The following is a 27,882-nucleotide window of genomic DNA, read 5'->3' on the forward strand; positions in this document are numbered from 1 at the left end:
AGCCAGTGCAAGGGGGTCTGCTTAAGGCACAAGGAATGCTGTTTCTGTATTGTAGAGGAAGCAGGAACATGTAGAAATCTAGCCTGCGCTCAGGGTCTGGTCTCAGTGAGGAGAGGGACAGCCCCCTGTAGTGTCAGGACAGATCAGGCTGGAGAGCCTTCTATAGACTGTGAATAATACTGGGAAGGCAGCAAACTCTCTTTGAGCAATTGGTATTTCTATGGGAAAAAGGGGAGAAATGGTTCGGATAGAGAAGTGTGTAGTACAGATTTGAGGGGCAAGGAGGAGAAAGTTTAGGCTAGTCATTTAGAAGCCTGGCTCTGTTGTTTTCAAAAGAGGCAGAGCAGTGGCCTTCACACTATCGTAGACCTCCTTTTCTGAGTAGGTAAACATCTGCAAATTTAGGGAATAGAGGTGTTTTGAATACAGGGAGAGATTCAGGTCAGACATATCTCTTATGATGGTACCCATTTTCCAGAGGATGAGCTCGATGTTAAGACACAAGTGGAGTCCTTACAGTGTGTAGATATTACTGTTAGAGGACATTGCAAATGAGAAAGGAGTGAAATGTTGTACTGAAGAAAACTGGGAACACATTTTTTAAAACTGTGAATATGTGAGTTTGAGCATACCAGTGCTATGTATGGTGGTTTAAAGGAGAATACCCTCCATAGGCTCATATGTTTGGGTGATTGGTCCTAAATTGGTGGAACTGTTTGGAAAGGATCCTGAAGTGTAGTCTTGTTGGAAGAGGTGTGTTACTGGAGGATGGCTTTGAGATTTCAAAAGAGTCATACCATTTTGAGTCTCTCTGTCTCTCTCTCTCTCTCTCTGTCTCTCTCTCTCTCTCTGTCTCTCTCTCTCTCTCTCTCTCTCTCTCTCTCTCTCTCTCTCTCTCTCTCTCTCTCTCTCTCTCTCTCTCTCTCTGTCCTGCTTGTGTTTTGAGATGTAAACACTTAGCTTCTGCTCCAGCTTGTCAGCCTGCTGCCATGTTTTCCTCCATGACAGTAATGGAGTAATAGACTCTTAACTTTTAGGAATTATAAGCCCTAAACAAATCCTTTCTTTAATATATTACCATGGCCATGGTGTCTTATCAAAACAATAGAAACATAACTAAGAGAGAAATTGGTACCAGGAATATGCTATGACAGACTTACCCATGTATTTTGGAGTTTTGTTGCTGTTGTTTGTTTGTTTTAAGAATATAGAAGGCTTTGGAACTTTGGACTTGAAAAGTGATTGAACACTGTAATGTACAACCTAGTAAGAGCTTGCACGGTAGTGCTGAGAACAGCTTGGGCTGTAGAGGCCCAGTTCAAGAGGTTTCACAGGGTAACAATATGAACAGCTGGGCTAGAGATCATTCTTGTGAGAGGCTGGAAAAGAATGTGCTAGTTTTTGCCCTCTTCCTAAGAACTTGCCTGAAGCTAAATTAAAAAGTAATGGACTAATTTCTTTGGAGGAAATTTCAATATGGTCTAATATTGTTTTTGTTGCATGCTTATTAATAATCACTATTAAGCATGTCTACAATGAAAAAGAGCAAGTGGGGCAAAACAAAATATAAAATGTACAGTTTGAAGAGAAAAGAATCAACAGGAAATTTATACTTGAAGCTAAGGTTTGTGCCAAAGGAGATAAAAAGATTAAGGCAAAGCCTGATCCCAACTTGAATAAAGGGAGAGGTGCTCTTAGGACAAGACCACAGCCAGCTAGTGTCTCTGTCTCTCCTCAAGAGAAACTCATAAGTCCTGACTATGTGACACTTCCTTGTTCTTATTTTCTATCCTCTGCAGCCCTGCTTTATCAGGGGTCAACACCATATCTTGCTTTTACCTTAGTAATTTTCCCATTAAGCTAACCTCTATCATAATCTCTTACTATTTATTACAGACTCTCAATCATCAAAATCCTATTTAAACTAACACTATTATTGCATAAAATCATTGCCTCAGTTAAACAGTACAGCTTAGGAGGAAATTATCTTCATAATAATCCACAGGTAATAAAGGGGATATTTCCATGAGATAATCACACTACATTAAAGGCAGTGGGAATCTCCCCATTCACACCATGCCAGATACCAAAGAAAAATGGCAGTGGCAAATGTAAAGGCATGGCAGTAGCAAGAGACATAGTGAGGCCAAAGCCCTTGGGGCCTTACCTATCTTAGATTCACCCACCAGAGCCTTGCTTCCTGGTGGACCAATCTCCTGCACTTCAGTTGCCATCTGCTGCTTCTCTGACATAGCCACTGGCACAGTATTAACACAGCAATAGAAAAATCTAAATGGCACACATGTGGTCAGAAGACAACTTTCAACAGTGGTTTTCTCCTTCCACCTTGAGTTCTGGGTATCAGACCCAGGTCATCAGTCTTGGACTGCAAATGCCTTTACCCACTGAGCCATCTCACTAGCCCTGCTATCATATTCTAAAAGTGATACTTGAAGTACTTTGTTTAAATTTTACCTTATTTTTGGTAAGAGTCTTCTGGGGTCTGGAGAGATGGCTCTGTATAAGAGCATTTGCTGCTCTTGCAAAAGTCTCATGTTCAGTTCCTAACATCTACATTGGATAGCTCACAGCGGCCTGTCACTCCAGAGCACCTGTATACATGTGGTACACATACATATACTTAGATACATACACATGCACATAAATATTTCTTTTAATTTTTCTGACATTTTGTGTGAATCTGGATTTGTACTTGTGTAACCCGAGTCCTAATAGGTCTTGATAATAAAAGCCCAGAGTCAGCTAGAGGGGGAAATGCTGAGAGATCAGAGAAATGAAAGAACAAAACCACAGCCACCTTATCCACTCAACTTCCCAGCTGCAAAGAGCTCGAGTTCCTGTTTCCTCCTATCTATATTCCTTTCTCTGCCCAGCCATATTACTTCTGTCTTAACTCCCTAGTGCTGGAATTAAAGGTGTCTACCACGATTGTCTGGCCTCTATGGTTAGCTAGTGGCAAGCTCCACTCTATGATCTTCAGACACGCCTTATTTGTACAAACAAGATATCAACACATACTTGTTTTAGGGGATTTTTTTCCACCAGCAGAACTCTTCAAACAACTCTTACAGGACCAGATTTTTACATTGCTTAACAGGCTTCTGTATGTGTGCCTATTCATTAGATAAATGGTAGGGAAAGTGGGAAACACTTCTGACACATTTTATTTGATTGAGAAATTTTTTAATAAAATATAATTTAGCAATGGGCCTCCTCTTTATAACCTGCCAAGAGAATTACTTTCCTTTAGCCAATTAGAATTTTTATTTAAGGTAATGGGAAGTACCTGTCATAAATGAAATATTCTGAGTGTGCCTGTGTGTATGTGTGTTGCTTTCTTAAGACAGCCTTGATGTGCATCTAAGACTGGCCTGGAGCCTGCAGCAGATCTTCCAGCCCTTGCTTCCTTAATGCTGGGATTATAGGCTGGTGACCCAGTACACCTGGCTAACTATGTTTGCATACACATATGTGGTGTAGGTCTCTGTGTCAACCTCATCCATCATTCTTTAGGAACCACCCATCTTGTTTTGTTTTCTAATTTTTTATCACATTGCTTGATTGATTAACGTAGGTGCATGTGAGCACATGCAAGCACAAGCATGAACAAACACATGCAAGAGCAAGCATGTGTGTTCTACAGTACAAATGTGGAGATCAGAGAAAACTTTCGAGCATTGATTTTCTCCTTCTACAATGTGGGTCTCGAGGGCTGAATTCTGGTTATTAGGCTTGGCATCAAGTATCTTTACCCCCTCAGCCATCTTGTCATCTCAAATGGAATTTCTTTTTTCTATTTTCTTTTCCCTCTTCCTTTTTCTTTCCCCTCTCTTCCTCACTCTTTCCCCCCTTCCTCCTTCCCCTACTCCCTCCTTACCCCCTCCTCCTGTCCTAACTGCCTTGGAAATTGCTTCATAAGCCAGGCTGGCCTTGAAATTACAGACCCACTTAGTGCCTCTTCACAGTGGAAGGAATTCTACAATATTCTATTGCCTGTCCCAGTAATGAGTCACTTCCCAAACTTCATGATGTCAGAGATCCACCAATAACTCTCTGGAAGAAACTCAAGGGCCAGATGTCCCTCATTTATTTATATGTGAAATGGGTTGAATATAGTCACAATGGATGTAGTGAGCACACCCAACAGCAGCAAAACCTTTCAAGGAACTGCAGGTTGGCTACAGTCTAGCTTGCAAGTCTATATACACAAATGGATTTCTTTGCTTAGGAAAGCAAAACAAAAAAATACAAATCCTATCTGAAGATAAGTACAAGATATAAAATGCAACAGAAAGCACGAAACAATAACCAAAATATATAGCCTTCCCAGAGAACTATGCAGGGAAGTGATCTGAGAGCACCTCTACACTGCTTCAGTCAGGTGGCCATGAGAGAGAGGGTGCTGAAACAACTCTAGAAGCCTGGTGGCTCAGTGCTTCATCCATAGCCAATTGTAGAGTACAGGCTAATGCATTGCTAGGTCAGTGGTAAAGCTGTGTATCCCAACTCTGAGTACCAGGACATTTGGTGGTAGTACCCAGAACAGTAAACACCCACTGTGTAGACAGTAAAAGGGTTAAATTAATCATTCCTTTATGTTCCTGTCAAGAGCCAGAGAAATACTTGACATTCTTGAAATTTGTGTCTCTGTAATTGAACTCAGGTTCTTGTGGTTGTATGGCAAGTACTTTTCTAACTGCCAGCTCATATTTTTTTTAATTATGAAAATTTCTATTAAATTACATTATACTCAGATATCCTAAAATCAGTTTTTTTGTAATGACTCTTAGATATTTTCTATTCTAGAATATATCTGACTTTACTTTTGATTTTTGAAAGAAAACATGCTTATTATAATAAATTATTAATTCGAAGTTGGCTTAGAATAAAGAGAATTGGCTTAGAAACAGCAGAATTATTACATAAAATGCTAAAAAGGAGATTTTTTTTTTACTCCCCCACCACAGACTCCACAGTGACTGGGCCAAACATCATCTGAAACCTTAGAGACCATGAATAAAAAAAATCCTTCATTACATTGATTGTCTTGGGCATTTTGTCATTACAGCGAGCAAGTGCAACATATATAAACACTCCATTGAGAGGAAGCTGTCATACTCAGGAAATTTAGGGAAGGCTGGTATAACTGGGGTGCAGAGCTGAGGCAAGAAGTGTAGGGTGAAACGATTCAAGAGCAGACCATGAAACCCCACAAAACCTGCTAAGAGTATCTGGTTTTCTAGGCAGGGGATGATACAACATGCGGCAGGAGGTCAGCAGCAGAGAAGAGGAAACACAGACATCAAACGGCTTTTAGGAGATAGTACCAAGACAGATTGATGCACCCCAAGGCAGAGAAGGTGAGAGAAAGAGTGTAAGCTACAGTTCTGAGATGTGGCTTTTGAAAATGAAAATGTTGAAGTACAGTTTTAAGCCAGATGATTTCTGTTAAAATACACATTGTTTTGAGCCACCCCAGGAAACATGGCTGCTTGCTTTCTGCTGAAAAATACCATTTTCTTACTATGCTAGTCACACATGTTATAGAATTGTGCAGTTTACTGATAGCAAGTGCTTTTGGAAAAGTACAAATTTAAGAAAATTTGGCAAGTACATTTTATAACATTGGTCAGATTAATTTTGCTCTGAGCCTTGTCCTGGTAAGAACCCTAGTGTCTTATGTCCTTGGCCCAATGCTATGGAGATCATCTGTCATGTAAGTTTCCTCATGTTTCTGTAAGTAATGAAAGCAGACTCTGAAGTAATTGTCTGGCACATAGCTGCATTCCAGTGACAGCTCTTTGGAATAAGTTCACTTTTAGCCATTTCTTACTTCCTTGGCCAGCCAAAGTCTTCAAATGTCAAGTTCTTCAGTGTTTTTATTCTGAAGTTATTTGAAGTTGTGGTCTTTCATTATAACTTCTAAAAGTCACTTTAGCAATTTAACACTATGCTGCAATAAATTTTAAGTATTTACTTAAATAATTTTAATAACCCCAACTTTTTAAAATGCCCACTAAAGAACCCATTATTCTTTATGTTGCTAGATTTGGAGCACCAGCCCTCAGGGAAAACAAAATGGTAGAAACAAGAACAGTATGCAAAAAAGTGTAGGTTAAGTTCATTGTACTGTGGCTATTGAACATTGCTGCTAGCATACCAGTAAGGGACAAACAGTGTAGGTGGGTAAATGCCCTCTGCACAGCAAAGCTGGAAGGAAATTTAAGCAAGAAAGTTCAGAAGTCATTTACAGATATCAGTAGTGACTTGCCTTTTGCCACCCTTTTCCTGGGACAGTGTCATCACCATTTATTCCAGTGAAAAGCACACAGGGACCAATAGGGATTTGGTGTTAGTCTTTCTATGAGAATAATGCAGTCCCCTCCATCTGAGCCCTTCAGTTTTTGTTACTGTCCTGAAAGGCTCAGTAAGGCTTAACTGTTTATTATTACTGTCAAGTGTATCACATTGTCTTCTACATGTGCTTAATCTATGATGCATTTTAATTGCTGAGAATTGTCACATGAAATGGAAATTTTGCAAGAAAAGAACAGATGATCAAGTTAAAGGACAAAACTTGGTGACTGTCCATGAGCCTCAAGAACATAATTACTCACTGGACAAGATTAGATAATTGACATAAGCCATTTGTGCCAAAGTTTCTTTATCTATAAAATCGGGATCATAGAAAGACTCATCCCATGACTGTGATGAAAATTGAACCATCACATGCTGAGAATACTGCTTGGTGCATTTAATCTCAAATATTCATGTTATTTATTTGTTTGTTTTTGCTACAGTTGGTATGTTAGTAGTATAGCTAGCTTACTCCTGCCTGTACATGAGAGTTTTTAGTTCCATCCTAGTGGTAGTGGTGGACTTCCTCACTTGTGGGGGTTGGGCTAGGATGGCTTAAAGATATAGGTACTTAGCTATTAAGTCAGTGGTTTTCAACCTTCCTAATGCTGCAACCTTTTAATGCAGTTCCTCACACTGCAGTAACTCCCAGCCTTAAAATTATTTCATTGTTTTAACTGTAATTTTGCTACTGTTATGAATCATAATGTAAACATCTAATATGCAGGATATCTGATATGTGACCCCAAAGGGGTTTCTACCCACAAGCTTCAAACTGCTATACTAAGTGGTATGAATCAGATGTTCTAAACCATTGACTTAGAATAATAGACATTCATGGGCCACTTTAGACCTGGTTTTATGAGGCCTGCAATCTAAGAATGTGGGGCTTTTTTTTTTTTTTTTTTTGGATTTGCCTTTTTAATTATTTTTCTTCTTCAGATAGCTTCTCTCTATGTCTCCCTGGCTGACCTAGAACTCTGTATAGGCCCAGCTGGCCTGGAACTCAGAGTCTGTCTTTGCCTACCAAGTGCTAGGATTAAAGGCCTTATGCCATCATGCCTGGCTTTTACATTTCTGAATTATTGGGCAGAAAAAACCTAAAAGATTATGCTTGTGACAAATGAAATTTAGACAGTTTGGTTTCAGTATTCAGGAAAAGGCTGGTATTATTTTGTAGATATCCTTTTTGTTGTTTTAGTAGCAGGAGTAGTGAGGGACAATAGGCACCTCAGAAACACAAAATTGAAAATACTTTCTGAGCTTTTACAGTTCTCAACACGCGTGCTTTGTGTGGTCATTGATTGTGTTAATTAACAAATAAACTCATGATTTTATTTATGACAAAAGATGAACATATACATACAGAAGCATATGATTTTCACCAACCATTTTTGTGCTCATAAAATTCTATTCTGTTTTTTAATTTATGTGTCTCTGTGTAGTAATATGCACATGGATGTATGTGCCTTGGGAGGCCAGAGGCATTGGATCCCCTAGAGCTGGAGTTATAGCTGTAAGCTTCCAAATTACTAGAAATCAGGCTTGGGTCCTCTGGAAGAGCAGACAGTGCTCTTAAACAATGAGCCATCTCTCTAGCCCCAGGAAATTTCTATTTTGATATGATTTTTTAAAAGTATAACTTTCTGTCTTGCTTAAGATTGCCTTAAAGTTAGAATGAGATTTCATCAATAGCTTAATTCAGTTGTACAAATATTGATAGAGCCCAAAGCCTTACATTTTAATTAGTGATTGTTAAGATTTGGCTTCTCATTAACTATCAAGAGCAAAAGTTGATGTATACCCGTGTGTGTGTGTGTGTGTGTGTGTGTGTGTGTGTGTGTGTGTGTGTGTGTGTGTGTAAGGAAGTTTAACTTTTTTTTTTGCTTATGATAGGATTTGAAGCAATCTAGCTGTAATTGTTTTCAGTAACAGCATGCCTTTAGAATATAGTAGTAATAGAATCCTTTTCTGAAGTTACTAATTGTCTTGTTAAAGTCTTTGCCTTTGTGACTCAGAGTTTAGTTTTAGGAAACCAAGAGCTGGAGGCTTTGAGTGTTATGCTTAGAAGACATATGCTTCAATTTTGTCACACAAGTCAGTCATTTGAGCAAATAATCTTTGTTCCTGTCTCATCATATATATAACTATGTGGATTTTTGTTTATTTGGTTGATTATGTAACCTTTATAAATGGAAGAATTTTGTCCTAGGATATCTGTAAAATCTTGTATCTCCTTTTCTTTAGGTTTATATTCTTTAAGGTTGATTTGTCAAATGTATTTGAAAGATGACTCTCCAAGGCCCTTGGAGTATGGGATCAAGACAGATGTGAACCCTGCCCTTGTAGAGTCTTGAGTCTGTTGAGGAAGACCCACATTAAATTACATCAATATCAGGATGATCTCTATTGGGAGAAGAGAACTAAATTGTTCAAGGGCAACGTAACATATCAGGATTTCAGCTCATCTAGGTAAGTCAGAATACTTGTCTCTTCAGATTATTTTTCTTTTGAGTTTTATACTGACATTTTAGTCTGTTAGTAAACTGAAATTATTTTCAGTTAAGAAAAAGTAGAAATACAAAAAGTTAATTAACTTATATATAATGTCATTTCAATAGAACTACAATCTACTAAATTTATTTAATGGCTGGCAGATAGATTTTGCATAGTTGATTTTTTCCAGAAAGTATTCATTGAGTATAATGTCACTGTGAAATTAGAATGAGGAAGGCACAAAGAATTTTTTAAGTACTCTTAGATTATCTTACTTGAAAATCAAAATAAGTATTTCCTTTGAACAGAAAAGTATCTTAGATTCTAGCTAGCAGGTTTCCTCTCTCTTAAAATAGTTACTGACTACTTTTAGCATAAAGCAAATAGTTGTTGAATATATGTGGAGTGTTCTTGCACAAACATGGACAGTATAGCCCACTGCACACATGTGTTATATGGCATAGCCTATTGCCCCTAATCTACAAACCCATGCAACACTTCACCTAACTGTAAACATTTAACACCATGCTATGTGCATATCTACATTTAGAAAAAGTACAGGAAAATTAAAGCTAGCATACCTATGTAGGGCAGCCATCTGAATGGAACTTACAGAACCTGTGTGAAGGTGTTCCTAGTCAGCAAGGAAGTGGAGCATAAAAATGGCCTGAATGTCTCCTCTGATTGACTCTACTCTAAGGAGAAACTCAATTTACTTTTGATAATTTATGTCTTACTTTAATTTATTCCCTTATTCTAATTAATTTAATACTGCTACTTTTTTACTTTGTTAAATTTATTTTTTTTACATGTTACATATAAAAGTCAAAGGGCAACTAACAAGAGTTGGTTCCTCTTACATAATGTGGATCCCATGCATTGAAATTGGGTCATGAGGCTTAGCTGCAGGCATCTTTACTTTCTGAGCCACCTCATGATGTTTTAGAAATTTAGTCATTCGTAATAACTCTGTAAAGGACAAGGACATTAATAATACAGCTAAACAAAACAATTTTAATAGTGTTAATTCTAAAAGCCTTTCCTTTTAATTTTTAAAATATCTTTTTACTTAACATTTTTGTTAAAAGCTAAGACAAACACACACATTAGCCTATACCTACATAGGATAAAGATCTTCCATAGTACTGTCCTCTGCTTGTACACTATGTCCCACTAGAAGGTCTTAAAGGACAATAACTCAAACATAGCTGTCACTCTTATGATAACAATATCTTCTGGAATCCTTCCACAAAGAACTGTGTAAGGATTCTGTGAAAGTAATTTTTTTTTTTAGTAAGTAGAAGGAGTCTATTCTGAAATAGCCATAAGTATAATATGGTAGATATTTCACCCAATAACGTCAGGATTGGCTGTCACTACCAAGTCCTAGACATTGTATGACTGTGTGTATTGTCTCTACAGGACTTGAGCAGGTTTCTTCACAGCAGCTCCCTGCAGACTTTATACTGTGGTTTTTCTAGGTGATAGTCATGAAACCTGTGCTGGTTCATCTTCAGCATCAACCTGAATGGACCAAGGATACCTAAGATATTAGTAAGGCACACTTCTGGGTGTGTCTGTGGGGGCATTTCCAGAGACCACTGAATCATGAGGCCTTGACCTAATGAATGACAATTCCTTTATTCATCATATAATGACACTATTGGGAGGAGGGTTATGTGGAAGCCCAGGTCACTGGAACTTGGCCCTGAGTAGTATATCTTGCCCTCTCCCCTTTCTGTAGTTTTTCCTGAACACTATATTGTGAACTTCTCTGTCCTATCATGCCCTCCCAACCATGAAGCAATGACACCTTTGTAACTAGAGACAAACAGGATTCTTCCACATTTAACTTGTTTTTCTCATGTCACAACAACACAAGAGCATGCTGACAGACCCACTGTCATGTGTGGTCTGTTGTTAACCTGTTGTTATCCAGTACATGATTGTGTCTTTTATGTACTTAGACTTGTGAGCAAGTATTGCACACAGAGAGAGTGTGTACACACACACACACACACACACACACACACACACACACACACACAATGGACACAGAAAAGGAGGAAGTACAGTGAACCCAAGCTCTATAAGTCATCTCTGTTGCTGATTTAGCGTTTCTGGGATTGTGATGACTTTTTTCTCTCTCTCTAAAACCTAGTTGGATTAGAATTTTTCCAATGTCCCACAACCACCTTAAGATAATTTTGTGGATGTCTTTCCCTGCCAGTACTTACTGAGTACTGTTTCTGTAGTTCCTCATCATTCCTGTTCTTATTCATGATAGTGATAAGTTGTATATCTTTAAGACAAAACATTTGGAAGGTTTCCAGGAAGAGTATAAAGTGGAAATCACACTCCTGCTGAAGTATGCATCCCTGTTCTTTTCTCAGATCCCCACTTTGTTGTTTTTGAGCCTTTTGAAGTTATATTTTTTGTTTTAATAAGCCTTTTCTTAAACTAAAATTAACTTCCCCATCCATAGAAGAACCAACTCAATGCATTGTGGCAGCTGATTGATTTTTGTAATATTGGCATTTAAGGTTGGATACTAAAATAAAAGGAAATTTCAAACCATTAGTTATATTTCTGTTTCAGTCTTAGACACCACTATCTATAGGTGAACCATCTTTCTCCACATTTTAGATTCTTAAGCCATAACTTAACTCAGGTGTTTCAGGAGAAACCCTAAACATACCATGTGCTATCCAGAGCACTTTCTCCCACTCCTTCACTCCTGTTTGCTGCTCTCCCTGTGGTAGTGTTCATGTATACTTGGCCTTGGAGAGCACAGGAATCAGTGGCCTTGCTCTTCAGTCTTTCTATGTAATTTTTGTGATGGTATGTTTTAGTTGAATTGTTTTAATCTGAAGCTACTTTGGTTAACTTGATTCCTTAACTTATCTCTGATATTGGCCAGAACCTGATGTGTGGGAGTTTATCTGGGTGATGGTAGAAGGGGTACTAGGGGATTTCTGCCAGAGGCTGTAGCTGATATTATTCATTAAAGCACTATGTAACTTGAATCTTCTTCCTCTGTTGACATTACCTTGAAAATGGCAGCTTTTCTGGTAAACTGCTCAGAGAAGTACAGTGATACGTGTCCCAGAAGTAAAGAAACAAACAAGATCCAACACAGTGTCTAGAGAGTCACTGTTGATAGGCAAGACCTAAAGTATAAATTTCCTGTTTATACTTACTACTTTTGTATTAAATATTTTTCTCAAAAAATGCAGAAGTATAGCAATAAACAGAAAAATTGACATATGCTGTACCAAAAGATATCCCAGTGTAATTGCTGAATAACATCAGAGTACATTCTATGTGCGTATGAAAATGTCATAGTAAAACTCATTTTGGGGCTAGGGATGGAGTTTTGGTAGAATGCTTTCATAGTATACATGAAACCTTGGGTTTGATCATCAGCTCACATAAAACCAGTGTGATGGTGCCTATATTACCAGCACTCAGAAGTTCTAGGACATCATCTGTTATACAGTGTGTTTAAGGTCACCCTGGGCTATAGGAGAGCCTGTCTCCTAAACAAAGCGAAACAAAGCAAAACAAAACATTATTTTCTGCAGTTAATTCATGCTCATAAAAGATGTTCCATTTCTAAAGAAACAGTATAAAATTTATTTTATTTTATATAGATCCATGTCTAGTATGAGTACTGCATATTTTGTAAATATTCTTTAATCTCATGTCTAACTTGTCTACTGGGCTTTCAGAAAATAGCATCCTGAATGGTTGCCATTTTGCTTAATTGTGTGCTTTATTTAAGACCCTTGCTTCTTAACTACTGGTACCTTTTATTTTCCCAATAAAAGGAGCACTTAACAGAACTTACTATGTTAAACATTTTAAGTGTATAGTTGAACATTGCCAAGGGTATACAACAAGGATACAACTTCTTTGTCTTGTAAGACTGAACTTCTACACCCATCAAACAGCCTCCTCTTCTTCCAGAAACTACCATCTGCTTTTCTTTTTATTAATTTAACTACCCTAGTAAGTACATAGATTCTTACATTTGTCTTTTTGTGTCTGGCCTCAATGTTTATCCATGTTGTAGTAGTTTAGTCTATACTGAAGTTTGCCTCTTTTGTAGGGTTGAATAATATTCTATTGTATGGGCATACCACACTTTGTTTATCCATGTTTTTGTTCTGTTAGAAACAAGATTATTTTACTTCTTGGCTGTTGTAAATAATGAATGAACAGGGTGTGTATATTTTTTCTTTGAGATCTTGCTACCATCCACTAGGACTTTTAATTTCTCTATATCCTTAACCCTTGTCAGGACTTATTTTGTGTTTTTGTTCAAAGTAATAGCTGTTTTAATAAGTGTAGAATAATTATGGCTTTGATTTATATTTTCCTATTGATTAGTGATATTGAAGATCTTTTTAATGTGTTTGCTGGCCAATTCTATACTTTCTTTGGAGAAATGTCTCTTTAAAATCCTTTGGCCATTTTTTTTAATTTGAGTATTTTTATTCTTTTAATAGTTTCATGTATATATGCATATACATATATATAGTATCTTAATCATATCCACTTCAAGATTTCCCTTCCACTCCTCTAGCAACACTCCCAACATGTACCCATCCAACCTTCATGACCTTTTTAAATATTTGCCCACAGAATCAAATTAGTGCTACCTGCATGTTCTTGGGTATGGGGCTGCCTACCTGAGCAAGAATAACCCACCAGCCCCAAAGAAAAATTACTTTGCTTTCCCAAGTAGCCATCTACTGCCAGTAACTCCTCAGCCAGGGGTGGGACCTCATAAGCCCCTCCAATCCATACTGAAATGTTGACTGACTTGATCTTATACAGGTAACTACAGACTTCATGATATGCCATGTCACATCCAAAAGGCCATATTTCTCAGCATTCCTCCTGTCATCTGGTTTTTATATTCTTTGTTCTCCCTTTTCTGTAATATTTCTTGAGACTGGAGAGGAGAAGTTTGATTGTCCCTTTTGTGGCTGTACATTCCCTAGTTGCTATTCTCAGTAATTTGACCAGCTTTGAGTCTTTGTATTTACCTCTTGTCAAGTTTTAGAGAAGCACTGATCTTTGGATATAAACCTAAATATTTAGAAGACAGTTTAATAAAACAAAATATTAGCAAAAAACAGTAGTAGGTTCCCTACTGGGACCTATGACCAGTCATGAGCCTTTGACCAGCTGAGCAGTAACCAGGCATGAATTCCCTTTGTTGGATCACGTCTTCAATCTAGACAGAAAGCAGTTGGTCAAACTTATAACAGTCATACCACTATTGTACCAATGGGCATATCTTGCCTGGCATGTCATTATTGTGACATACAGGTTCACTGTGGTTAAGTGTAGTTGGAAGTTTTTCACTGTCTTTCCTAGTCCTACTGGACCAGTTTCTCTCCTATCCTAGTGGACTAGTGTCCCCACAGCTGCTTATTAAATAATCATTTTGAGGCTTAATATTAATTGTAATTGTTTGGCCAATGGCTCAGGCATATTACTAGCTAGCCCTTACAACTTAAATTAACCCATTTTTATTCATCTATGTATTGTCACATGGGTCATGGCTCTTACTAGTCTGCAAACATGTTCCTTGGGTGGCTGGATGGAATTTCCTTGACTCCATCTTCTTTTTTTCTCCATCTTTGGATTTCCAACCTAGTTATATTCTGCCCTGTCATAGGCCAAACAGCTGTATTCATCAACCAATAAAAGCAACACGTATTTGTAGCATATAGAAGGACATCCCACATCAGGTAAGACTGTTGGTGACTTTAATTTGCAATGAGCCTGTATCATGCCTCCTGGTACAATGAAAGATATCCAGAAGGGAGAAAGTTTCAGGTTAGTTCCAGCTTGGTTTTTCTATTTCTAGCAACTAAACTGTATGATGCCTTCAAATAGTTATAGTGGCTTTTCCCCATTTTTAAACCTGGTTATTTTTTCTTAGTGAATTGTATTTTTACAAATTCTGGATATTATAAACTTATTATATGATTTGAAAATAACTCTTCCTGTCATTTGCCTTTTTATTATTGCCTTTGATTCACAGAAGTATTTAATTTAATGTATTATATATTTTCATTACTTGTGTGTTTATTGTCATAGCTGTTACATTTGGTTTTGATCATTTAATCTCCACTATTTTTCTAAGATACTAAGAACAAAATATAATAGAGCATCTAAAATTAGTTTTAGAAAGTTCTATTCTAGGTTAAAAGTTTGCAAAATGTTACAGTTTGAAGTACAAATTATATGGACTAGATGGTGGAAATGGGGCAAAAAATGAAAATGGAGGCTGAGGGAAGCTCTTAAAATACTTAATGTTATCTCAACTCATGATTGCATCTGATCAGCAACAGGACCGTTTACACTAGTTGCTAATTAGTGGTTTTCAAAACCATTATCAATGAGCAACGTGTCTAGAAACATCTCTGCTGAGTCCAGGAGAGTACAAAAGAACCAGCTCTTGAGTGGTTTTCTGTGCTGTAGTGTCTCAATAGAATTCAAGGAATTTATTTCTTCACATTCTATTTCTGTTGCCAGTGTTGTTCTTTTCTGCTTGCATTGTCTCTTCTGTGATTGCAACTTCATCTTTCCCTGCTCATCAGTTGTAACAAAGAGGTTGGTAGTGTTACTTGCCCATCAGAGTCATCTTTCACTGGTCTCAGCTCTAATGCCTGTCCTTGAACATTTGTAAGCATTAAAGCAAGCCTGTGTCGCTGTAGCTATCTACACAATTTCAGAACACTGGCCAACTCATGAAGCAAGCATGTCCTCATGGCAGATCAGGTGGCTCTCTTTCCTGCCTGAAGCTCAGCTCAGATGTTGGAGAGGTGCTAGGAACCTGAGCTAACAAGACCTCCTTGAGCTTGGATGTTGTCACTGGTCCATCTTATCCTCCCAATATATAAAGCAGCTTGATTCTTAAAAGCTTAAGTGTGGGAGCTGAGGTGATGGCTTAGTGGATAAAAGTACTTGACACATAAATGTGAGGATCTTATTTTGGATCCCTAGAACCCATGTAGAGCCAGGCTTAGTGATTTGATAATCCCAGCACTCATGTGGCAGAATGAAAGGTGGAGACAGGAGAATACCCAGAAGATCGTGAGCCAACTACTCTGTCATACAGAGTTGCAAAGAACAGACCTTGTTTCAACAAGAAAAGTGAAGGTGAGGACTGGCATTCATAGTAGCTCTCTGACCTTCACATAACCACTGTATCACATTCATCACACACACACACACACACACACACACAGAGAGAGAGAGAGAGAGAGAGAGAGAGAGAGAGAGAGACAGAGACAGAGACAGAGACAGAGACAGAGACAGAGAGAGGGGGGTTAAAAACTCAATCACAGAAAAAAGCTGTTGAAATACTAGTGTGTTTCCTTTCCCTCTTAACTTTCTTAAGTTTAGAAACATAGTGATGATGATTATAAGAAAATTCCTAGCAAGCAGATGAATGACATTAGGAAGTAGTAATGAGTGACCATAGGGTATAACTGTGACACAAAAGTCTCTTGGTTCAGTATTCCAATGGTGTTTGAAGTTTTTGCCTCTTAAATAAAACTTTGTAACAGATATCACATTTTCTGTAAAACAAGTCCAGGGGTGCCAAGTTCATTACATCAGACTTTCCAGTTGAGCCTTATGAGAATGGAAATTCCAAGTTTTGTATGGTAGTTTTGTTCTACTAGGGCTCTGTAAAACCATTTTGCTTTAGGCATGAGTGAGCTAATCTCATTGAGAAGATGTGTTCATTAGCAAAATTGTAGCAAAATAAATTTCACTAAGGTCATAGTGTTTAATTTAATAGTATTATGATAATAACTGCCATAATTAGTTTCAGATTTGCCTTCTTTCCCAAAGGACAAGAATTTTTGTAGTCTTGGATATACACTTAAGGCATAAGAATGACAGCAAAATTAATGTCATGTCCTTCAGAGCTTGTTTATGGGTTTTTCTTATTGGACCCTAAAGGACTTAGGGAGCATTGTACATCGAAAATAAACTACTTAGGATGTGCAAGATAAAATTGGGTTAATTGGGTTCACCTGATCCTTAGCTAAGCAGCACCTCAGTCAACATAGTATTTATTAGTCAAGGAAGTATGATTTTTATAATTAGAAAATTACCTCAGAACTACACAAAAAGGCTTAAAGAATACTTTCTTCAAGTGAAATATGTAGTGTTTTTTCACTTATTGTTTTAATCTAGTTAATTTTTAATTACGAAATCACTTTGCCTTTTTATATTCATAGCAAGAATGTTCTGGTACCATCAGGACAGGCCTCTTGAACTGTCCTGGTAAAGAATACCCACTTTTCAGGAGTATGAGCAGCACACTGTCCTACAACTGGAGTTCTGTACTCATTCTTCTAAACCCTCAGGCTCTGAGTCCTACTTTTCATTCATTGTCAGAGTTTGTGTATCAACAAAATGAACCGTTGACACATCCAGCTAAAATCAAGAGAAACATGGAGGTACAAATGTTAGAGTCTGTAAAGCTTTTGTAGCTAACTGAAAAAAATACCAGCAATTTTCACAAATAGTGGTTTTAAGGTATTTTTTAAGCTGTTAGTTAAATTAATAGTTTTTTTTCATTTCTAAATATTTCTGACAATTCTATACATGTATATAATATATTTTGGTCATTATCAGCACTATAACTATCTTTTCTGTCTCCTGCTGAAACCCTTTTTCATCCCAAAGCCCTTTTTTTGTGCCTATGTGACCCACTGAGTTTGCTTAGGGTTATTTGCATGAAAATGGGTTGGAAATTATTTACTGGAACATAAAAAACCAACCAGTTTACCCCTAGTACCCACATATACCCCTAGTACTCATTAACTGACAGTAGTCCCTCTGAAGGGGTAGGTAGGGCCATCTTTGTTGGAATGTTGATATTCTTTCTGCCAAGCTGTCCAAGCCCTGCTGCCACGTGGGTGTTTTCTGCCAGACCTGCCACCATGTTATGGTCCCAAGTAACACACAGAGACTTATATTAGGTACAAATGTTGCTTGGCCAATGACTAAGATTTCTCATCTGCTAGCTCAGTTGTAATTATCATAAATCTATATATTTTATAAGACATATGTTATCAAATACCAGTGATAAGCTTCTATCTTCCCAGGTTCACATGGCGACTCTATGTTTTCTCCAACCTTTTCCAGAAGCCTCCATGACTCCTAGTCCCACCTATCTTGTTTTCCTATTGGCCAACAATACCTTATTTATCAACCAATAAGACAATCATATACACAAAAGGACCTCCCCCATCACTTCCTCTTGTTCAGACCTTGTGCAGACAACCACAATTTTCACTGACTTCATGACTACAACAGCCCTATTGTTTTTCATTGTTTTTCATTGTTTTTCAGCATCCTTTCCTATTCTTTAATTTGTACTGATGGGCTTCAAACCTCAGAAGAGCTTGGTAACGATGTCCCATTTTGAACTGAGCACTCAGCAGTTATTATTCTTAGCACCTTCATCAGTTATGAGGTTCTGCATTAAACACTGCTCACTGCAAAATTAAGCTTTTCTCACAAAAGTTGAGAGCAGTACTTATCTATGGATATAAACATAAATGTTTGTGAGGCAGCTTGTCAACATGTTCATCTAGCAAAACAATAGTATGTTCTCTTATGGGGCCTGTGAGCTCCTGAGCCACGGGGCCTTTGACCAGTTCTGCAAATGCCAGATGTGAATTCCCTCCTGTGGGCCAGCCATTAATCCAATCAGAAAGCAATTGGTTGCTCCATAATCATTGTACACATCTTGTCGAGCACATCACTATTGTAGTTTATATGATTCGCAGTAGTTATGTGGGATTATTGTTGATGACTTCTTTCCTCCAGCATCCTACATAGTACCTTCAAGTACTATGAATGTTAAATCCCAGGGAGGAAGTTTCCAGGTCAGTTCCAGATTGATTTCACTGTGTCATGTAATAAAAATGTGATGTCTTGGTTCTGGTGGGTAATCAAAAGCACTGGCAATAACCTGTATTGATTCATGAGGCTCTGGGGCCTCCCTGATCAGCCCCTCAGAGGGAGGTATCCCCTACCTAGCACTGGAATTTTTGTTTAATTATCCATGGCTTCCCATAGGTTATCTACCCATAGAGGATACCTCTGTTCAATTTTTATACTTAATTATTTTTAATAAGCTTACAAACTGATAGGTTTCATGTGGCTTTTTCATACATACTTAGTTTTGTTAACACTTCTCCTTACCCCCTCTTCTCTACCCTTTCCAACAACATTTCTACTTAAACCTTTCTACCTACAGTTATATCCTTACTTTCTTATCACCTTTCATGTCGTGTGTCTTCTGCTATTACTCCCTCCCTTAAGGCCTCTTTTCCCCCTCTGTTTCTATCCCCTTCGTCTTTGCAAATACCCCAAGTTAAAAATACACTAATCTGAGAATATAAGCTAGGATATAAGAGTGAATGTATTTGCCTTCATGCATCTATATTATCTCATTCAGTATAATATTTTCCAATTCTATCCATTCTGCTGCAGTTTTACAATTTAATTTTTCTTTAGATGAACAATATTCAAGTGTGTGTGTGTGTGTGTGTGTGTGTGTGTGTGTGTGTAACTATATTGTCATTATCTATTCATCATTTGATGAACATCTAGTCCGGTTCTGTTACTTGACTATTATGAGTAAAGCAATAGTTGAACATGGATACACTTGTGTGTGCACACATAGAGGCCAGAAGTCACCATCCCTTGTCTTCTTCAATTTTTCTGATTTGCTTCTGCACTCAGCTCTTTATGTGCGGCTGGAGAGGTCCTTATACTTTCTCCCCAAGACTGATACTTAAAAACTTCAAGAGATGAAGACTACAGGTTTAAAACAGAATCTTGTTATATAGTCCCAGCTGAAAGGGCCTACCAAACATTGGATAAATGGATGAAGAAATATTGAGATACTTCAATTGCAAAAATTTTCTAACATTGGCCAGGCATGGCACACTTTTATTTAGTTCCACCACTTGAGAGAGCAGAAGCAAGCAGTTCTCTATGAGTTCCAGGACAGCTTGGTGTACATAGTAAGTACCAGTGCAGCCGAAGCTACAATATCCAGGCCCTATGTAAAGAAACAACAAAACAAAACCTTAACATGATTTCTATAGGTAAATACATTGTATGCAAAATATTGAAATCTTCATTATCGAAGGAAAATTCCAACCCAAGGAAGTGAACTACACTCACAAAAACATAGGCAATAGATAATCTCACTTGACCAAGAGCCAGAAAAAGAAAAATTCACACATAATACCACCACCAAAAGCAAATCCAAAACAAACAAGAATCAACAATCAATGGTTATTAATATCCCTCCATATCAGTTGTCTTAACTCACCTATAAAAAGACACAGGCTAACAAAATGGATATGAAGACAGAATCCATCCTTCTGCTGCATACAAGAAACACACCTCAACTTCAAAGACAGACTTTACCTTAGAGTTAAGGGTTGGGAAAAGATTTTCCAATCAAATGACCCCAAGAAGCAAGCTGGTGTAGCTATCCTAATATCTAACAAACTAGACTTCAAACTAAAATTAATCAAAAGAGATGAAGAAGGTCATTTCATACTAATCACAGGAAAAATCCATCAAGATGAACTCTCAATTCTGAACATCTATGCACCAAATACAAAGGCTCCACATTTGTAAAAGAAACATTACTAAAACTCAAGTCACTCCATACACTTATAGTGGGAGACTTCAACATCCCACTCTCACCACTAGACAGGACTACCAGACAGAAACTTAACAAAATAACAAAGGAACTAACAGAAGTTATTACCTAATTGGGTTTAACAGACATCTATAGAACATTCCATCTAAACACAAAAGAATATACCTCTAACAGAGCCATGCTTCTGTTCTACCCCCATGCTGCTGTTTTGACCAGGAGATCTTATCTTCCTGCCTCCTAAAGTTTTCTCCGGCCTTCATTTTTCATCTTTTGTACCAACTCTTTCTGTGCAGCTAGAAATAATGTTTTCCTTTTTAATTAAAACTTTTAAGTCAATTTTAGAGAAGGTTCCATGTGGCACTGAGAAGAGGCAAGTACAACATTTTGTTTGTAAATATCCACATGTAATGTGCAGTAAGCAGTGAATATTTTCCCCTGGAACCAAAGGAAATAAAACCAGAGTGAAAATACAATTTAACATTGTAGTTAGTTGTAACATTGTAGTTAGCCACCAAAGTTAAAAGGAAATTTATAAAAGACTGGTGAAGGGTAAAGAAGTGAGGGTCTGAACTGGAACTACTTTTCCTGAACTTCCTGCCTTTACTGAGGCTGAATATGATCTGAAAAATATTGGTAACCTGTCTAGTGAGAACACAGGCATCACTTAAGGAACACAGTGACCTGGGTGTATACACCCAGGGTAGACAGATTCTAGAACAGGAAGCCTGGCATTTACCTTTACTTAGTACTAATATGCAACTATTTAGAAGAAAATATTAATGCCAATCTAAACATTAATATATTATATATAATATAATGTAATATATAGTATAATAGAATAAGCATTAAAATTTTTACAAATTGATCAAAATTTATTATATAGATAAGTTTTAGCTTCTCCAGTCCTTTAATACCAATTCACTATGATTCGAAATTTTTATTTTTACCCTTTTATTTTTTTCCAGAATGGAGTTTGAACCAAGGGTGTTGTGCATGTCAGGCAAGTACTCTAGCACTGAGCAATGTATCTAGTTATTTGCATTTTATATAAGCCAGATTAAGATAGGAACAAACATTGCTACAGTTGAATATATGGGGAGCACTATTATTAGTCAAGATTTTTTTTACTAATGGGCCTTCATTATTTTAACAAAATTAAACATAAAGATATTTAGATTCTCTTAATCTTGAGAAAACCTAAATTTCATCACTGCTTAGAAGTTTGTGCTTTTAAAGCAATGAAATACAGCACACCCACTTTGAATAGGCAGTTGCTTATAAAGTTAAATAACTTGCTACTCCTAGGTTTTTACCCAACAGATATAAAACATGTATCTGCACAGAACTTGAACACATACATTATATTACATTTATTTTTGATAACCTAAAGTTGGAAAATGCCCATTAGTGAATGAATGCCCAGAAATGGAATATTGTCACCAAACTAAAAAGAGTTCTAGTGAAGAATGCAGACCAGGTGATGCTTTCACCTGTGGATTCACTGACTGTTCTAGCATCAAATCTGAAGTCATGTAGAACTGTCACAGTATTATATATTAAAATCAGGAAGCATGAGATGACAACAGAATCAAACATGAAAGGTCTATCAGAGGATCCGCTGCCAGTCAGGCTAGGTCTGTGGCATATGCTAAGGTGTGGGAAAGAGCCTGGGCACATGCTCCATGGCAATAAGCCCATCACTGGAGCAGACGAGAAGCATCATAAGTTTGAGGCCAGCCTAGACTACATAGAAAGCTCCTTTATCAAACAAACTAGGGAGGTAGTTCAAAGGTAGAATACATACCAAACATGCACAAGGCCCTCGTTTCTGTCCCCAGCAGCAGGAAACATGCCTTGTCAAAAGTTGCCAGTTTTAAGACACCAAAAGGCTTATTACCTGTTTTATATTTCCAATTTAATATTTTCATATTCTAAGATCTACAAGCCAAATTTATTATGACATTTATCCTGATGACAGCATGTCTGTCTGGTGATAAATGATGTGTTTATGCCCTAGGAAATAGTTTTCTGGAAATGCTAATCTAGATGGACAGCTAAACTGAATCTTGTGGTCAGTGCCCATACAAACACAGGAGAGCACGCCATACAGACTCTTACTATGGGCTGTCAACAAGCTCTGAGGCATGGAACAGGAGATAGTCTCTTCTGAGGTTCTTTATCTAAATTTCTTTTTAAGAAATTGGCAAGGAAGTGTAACAAAGACAAGCAGTGCCTACCATAGAGTCCATCAATAAGAAAGAAATGGAAATTTTCTATTTCCAGCATGAAGTCACTTTCTCAAGTTTTCATTCATCTGTTTTTATATTCAATTAACTCTCTTTAAACACTATAGTAACTAATATTAAGAGGAATTATATGTGTGACTTATTAAGCTTATGATAAATTTTGCTATAACTGATGGTTTCATTGTTTTTTTCTGATAGATTTTTCTACTGAAATATACTTTTTAAGTTTTCAAATTTTTTAAAAAGCCAGATTATGATTTTCACAGATCTTTTTATACCTTAAAGGAAGTGTGGAGGCTAGTACTTCTCCATGTGTGAGGTTTGAAAACTATAGTTGGGTTTTATGTTTTTGTTTAATGCTTCTTTGCCTCTGCTATTTTTAATAATGAACTCTCAGCCTATCTAATCATAAGATGTTACATCATAATATAGTCAAGCATTTTCTTTAGTGTTAGTATACTAATTACACAATGTTATTTATTTTTCAATTAAATTGCCTGAAACCCAGCCACACTTTACACAGCAGCCAACTACAGCTCTCAGGTTTTCTACTCTAGATGCCAGCATGCTGGGGGTACAGTGAAAGTTATATTAAAGATCCTAAGAAGCCAAAACAATCTTGAGTGAAAAGAGCAAAGCTGGAGGTTTGTAAAAAATGTGACTTCAAAATATACTGAAAATTCTAGTAATCAAACAACCTTCTTTGTGTTTGCATGACACACAGCAGAGCTGAGGACTGTAAGAAACAATCCTGCCTATCGACAGACAGCCAGGTTTCAAAAGAGGGACTAACCACACACAGTGGAGGAAGGACAGTCTTCTCAATAGACAGTGTTGGAACCATTGGGATCCATAGGCAGAAGAATGAAAATAGACTCCTTGTTCTCACCAGTTCTAAAAACCACTCAAAACTGATTGAAAATTTAAGAAAACACAGAAATGTTTCAGGACTTTGGAATGAACAACATGTCTTTGGACAAGACCGTAAAGCCAAGGAAACAAGCAAAATCAATTAATTGAATTGCATCAAACTAAAAAGCTTCTGCCAGCAAAGAAAATGTCAGAGTGAAAAGACAACCTGTACAAATTGTACATCAGCAGGTGGTTCATATCCAGAAGGAACTATGAGAGCTGGCAAGTAGATAACTTGATTTAAAACATGTTTTAGATCTACTATGTTTGTTACTTTATGTTGCTGCAAACACCATAACCAAAGCAGCTTATGGAAGAAAAGTTTACTTTGACTTACAGTTCCAAAGGGAGAATCCATAACAAGGGGAGGGGCCATGACATTAGGCAGCCAGAACAAGAAGCGGAGAGATCAGATCTCCAGCCACAAACCCAGAGCAGAGAAAGTGAACTGGAATTGGTGTGGGACTACAAACCCCTAACGCCCCTCCCCAGAAATGTACTTCCAGCAAAGCTCTTTGTCTCAAAGGTCCCCAAACCTCCTAAATTGTGCCACCAACTGGGGACCAAGTTGTGAGTCTGTGAGGAACATTGCCCATTTAAACCATTATACCTCCATAGACATTTTCTTCAAAAGAAAAACCTGGTGACTAAATTATGAAAAGTATGTTTAACATCATTAAACCACCTAGGGAATGTAAATGACTCTGCAATCAGAAATCATCACACCCCAGTAAGAATGGCTGCCCTCTGTAAAAGACAAAGGATAGTGAGTGTTGACAAAAGCATAAAAGGAAAGGAAAGCTTTGTACAGTTAATGGGGATGTCAATTAATATGGCCATTGTAGAAAACACTGTGAAGGACCCAAAGGTTAAAAACAGAACCATTATATGCCCATTCCTGGGCATTTCTCCAAAAGATATGAAGCCAGTATGTTGAAGAAACATCTGTACTGCCATGTTTATTGAGCACTGTCATAACGACCAGGATAAGTAAGCAGCCTAAGTGTCTGTCAGTGATGGATGAATAAAGAAAATGTAAGGGACACCATGAAATATTATTGAGCCATCTAAAAAAAAGTTACCCTAACAGTTGTAACAATGTGGATGGATCCTGATAATACACAAAATAAAGATTAATACTAACAATCAAACTCATGTGGAACATAACTTGGTCTCAGAAGTTGAAAGTAGAGTGGTGGTTACTAGGCATTAAGAAAAGTCTAGGGAATATGAGGAATGAGTACTGAGTTAAGATTGGAGTAAGATGCTTGAGTGTAAAATCACGGAGTGGGTGGCTGCAAGTAAGTTATTAATGCCCATCCCATAGTGCTTGATGGAAGTGTGTTGACTCATTACACCAGTAAGAAGTGGTGGGTGGTCAGATAGGCATGTTTTGCCTAATTGAAAGACTTCACAACGAGTGCATGTATGGAAATGCCACATGGAACCCCACTAGTATGCCAGTGTTTTCCATACAAAATAAAAGTATTAGCAGACAAGCACTGTTGAAAGTGGCCCACCTTTTCTAATATGTTGTTCTAAAACAAACAGTAACTTATGTTTCCTTCTGATTGCAAAGGTAGCAGTTGTTCATTAGTGAAACAAATATGTACATACAAAAAAACTTATCAAATTAGTATAGTTTTTCTTGTGTATATATGAAAAAGGAATCACTTGCTCTATACCCAACCTTTTTAATCAAAAATATCTTAATCACTTTTTATGTTGAAATATTTTTAGAAATAACCTTTAAAATAGAGCCATTCTTATTAATGTCTAATTTCATTGTACAGAATTGAGTTGGTTTCAAGACAATGATGTTTATGTGATGTTGAATGCCACGATGATGGTGAGATTAATTCCTAAAGTGGAAGGAAGGTGTGGCCCTGAGGAGTGAGCCCTCTAAGCCTCCAGGAGTACTGTGCACAGCACACACACACAGCAAGTGCCTACCACACCAGCAGCACCTGGGCACCCTTCCCCTCACATCCAGCTGTTTCTATATTTTTCACAACTCATAAACAAACAAAGGTAGTTTTCTTTTGCATTTCTTTGATTTCTTAATAAGATATAACATTCTTTCCAGTAATTCCTACTTTAACATCTTCTTTTAAGAACTAAGTATTAATGATTTTTATGGCTGAATGTCTTCTCATCAGCTTGCTTTATGCAAAGATGTGAGTGTAAGTAGGTGGTGTCTGTGTCTGTTGTAAAGTCTTTAAAAATACTAGAAGCTACAATTGATTCACAGAAAGGTGAACATATGTAGAGTGAAGTATGATCAGTTTTGAAGTGTGCATATCCCTGAAGCCTTAACTAAAGTTAAGATGGTGAACACTTCTTTTGTCCCCTCGGATGGATGGATTTTCCTCATGCACACTTAGCCTTTCTTTCCAACATCCTTGCCTTCCCTGTCTCAGGCAGCCATCAGTTTCCTGTCCCTCCAGTTTGCATTTTCTAAAATCTTGCACACACTTGATGTGGTGTGTGTTCTGTTTCTGTTTGTATACCCATGCTCTTTTTCTCTCCCTTTCTCCCACATCCTTGTCCATATTTACTGTATCCCTTGTGATAGATGCATGGTGTCCTTGCATTATGGTTTTGGTTTGTAACTAAGGATGTCCAACATCTTTCCTGTCCTTGTTTATAAGCCGTGTATCCTTTCTAGTGACATATACATTCAGATTTTGTGAATTGGGTTGTTTGCTCATTTCTAAGAGAGATTTTAGTTTTGAATGCTATTTATTATATGTATTATTTAAAAAATATTTCCTCTGTTCTGTGGCTTATATTTTCATACTCTACGTCTTTTTAATTTGAGGGGATTCTATCCTTTTAGTTTGATATTCTCTGGAATATGCCTCAATTGACATACTTACTCTTTTAAATTTGCCTGACCAAAGATAACTTGTTTCCTAAGGTTAGGGCTTTATGGTTAGGGTTGGGAAAATAATAAATGAATTTGTAAATAGATAATTAAGATCATAGTATCTCATTTAGGAATTTTATGGTTTTTAAGTATGTGGTACATACTAAATTTTGTGAGATAGCTCAAAGTTTTTCTTTTTTTTTTTTTTTTTTTTTTTTTGCACCTGGGTGTCCACTGGTCCATCATTGCTGAAGTGGCTGTCTGCAGCAGCTCTGGGTAGTAGTGATAAGGATGGATACCCTTTTCTTAGCTGTGAGCTTGGAATGAAAACAGTCAGCTTTTCATGGTTTATCTCTTTACCAAGGTGACTGTCCCTTCTGTTCTTCATTTTCTTAAAGCTCTTACAAGGCATGGATTTAGATCATATCAAATGTATTTTCTGTACATATTGAGATGATGACATTGTTTTCTTTTTTAGATGATTAGTATTTGAATGGCATTCATTTTGAATGTTAAACCGAGTGTATTGGTGAGACTACCCTGCCTGATCACAAAGTGGTATCAAATTGTTGGATTTAATTAGCTAAAATCTTGCTTGTAAGTTTTACATGTGTGCTCATGCCAGGATATTGGTCTTTTAGCTTCTTTTCTCATAAAGGCTGTGTCTAGCTTTGGTGCCTAGATAGTGTTCACTTCTTAAATAGTGAGAAAATCCTTCCTTTCAGTTTCCTCTGTGTGTGTGTGTGTGTGTGTGTGTGTGTGTGTGTGTGTGTGTGTGTGTGTGTGTGTGTGTGTGTGTTTTGTTTGTGTGTGCAGATACACTTGACCTAGAATAGGATTCTGCTATACTAGCTGGCTGGCAAGCTCCAGTCTCTGTTAAGTGCTAAGATCACAGGCATGCACCATGGTGCCAAGTTTTTACATGGGTGCTGGGGATCCAATCTTGGATCTTCATGCTCGAAAAGCAGGCACTCTACTGACTGAATGATTGCCCAAACCCACCTTTTCAATTTTCCAGAAAAAAATTTGTGTATGTTTAGAGTCATTTCTTCCTTAAGAACTCAAAGCCTTTAGGAAGCTGTCTAGGCTTAGTGTTTCTTTGATTTTAGATCACAAGGTTGTTTCTCCCTCCCTTCTTCATACTTGTTGTTTTTTCACTTGTATTGTTTGTAATAAGGTGTCTCCTGTCATCCTTAATACATTGGTTCCTCTCTATGTAATACATTATCTCTAGTTTTTCTTCTTTTCAC

At 37.3% G+C, this 27,882-nt stretch overlaps 1 protein-coding gene across 19 annotated transcripts in view; it reads left to right on the forward strand.

The window, feature by feature from the left end:
* Positions 1–27,882, forward strand: part of Znf438 (zinc finger protein 438) — a 133,127-nt gene that overhangs the window by 67,070 nt on the left and 38,175 nt on the right. For 14 of the 19 annotated variants that reach the window (XR_003483332.2, XR_003483331.2, XM_027405461.2 and 11 more), the window contains one exon: positions 8,626–8,850. The gene's annotated coding sequence lies outside the window, so the exon portion shown is untranslated. Of the gene's footprint in view, positions 1–5,264; positions 5,382–8,625; positions 8,851–21,570; positions 21,606–25,556; positions 25,795–27,882 lie in introns of all 19 variants that reach the window. The other 5 variants (XM_027405448.2, XM_027405447.2, XM_027405455.2 and 2 more) reach the window with 3 other exon arrangements.

Source organism: Cricetulus griseus, chromosome 3 (genome assembly GCF_003668045.3).
Source record: "Cricetulus griseus strain 17A/GY chromosome 3, alternate assembly CriGri-PICRH-1.0, whole genome shotgun sequence".
Taxonomy (NCBI): Eukaryota; Metazoa; Chordata; class Mammalia; order Rodentia; family Cricetidae; genus Cricetulus; species Cricetulus griseus.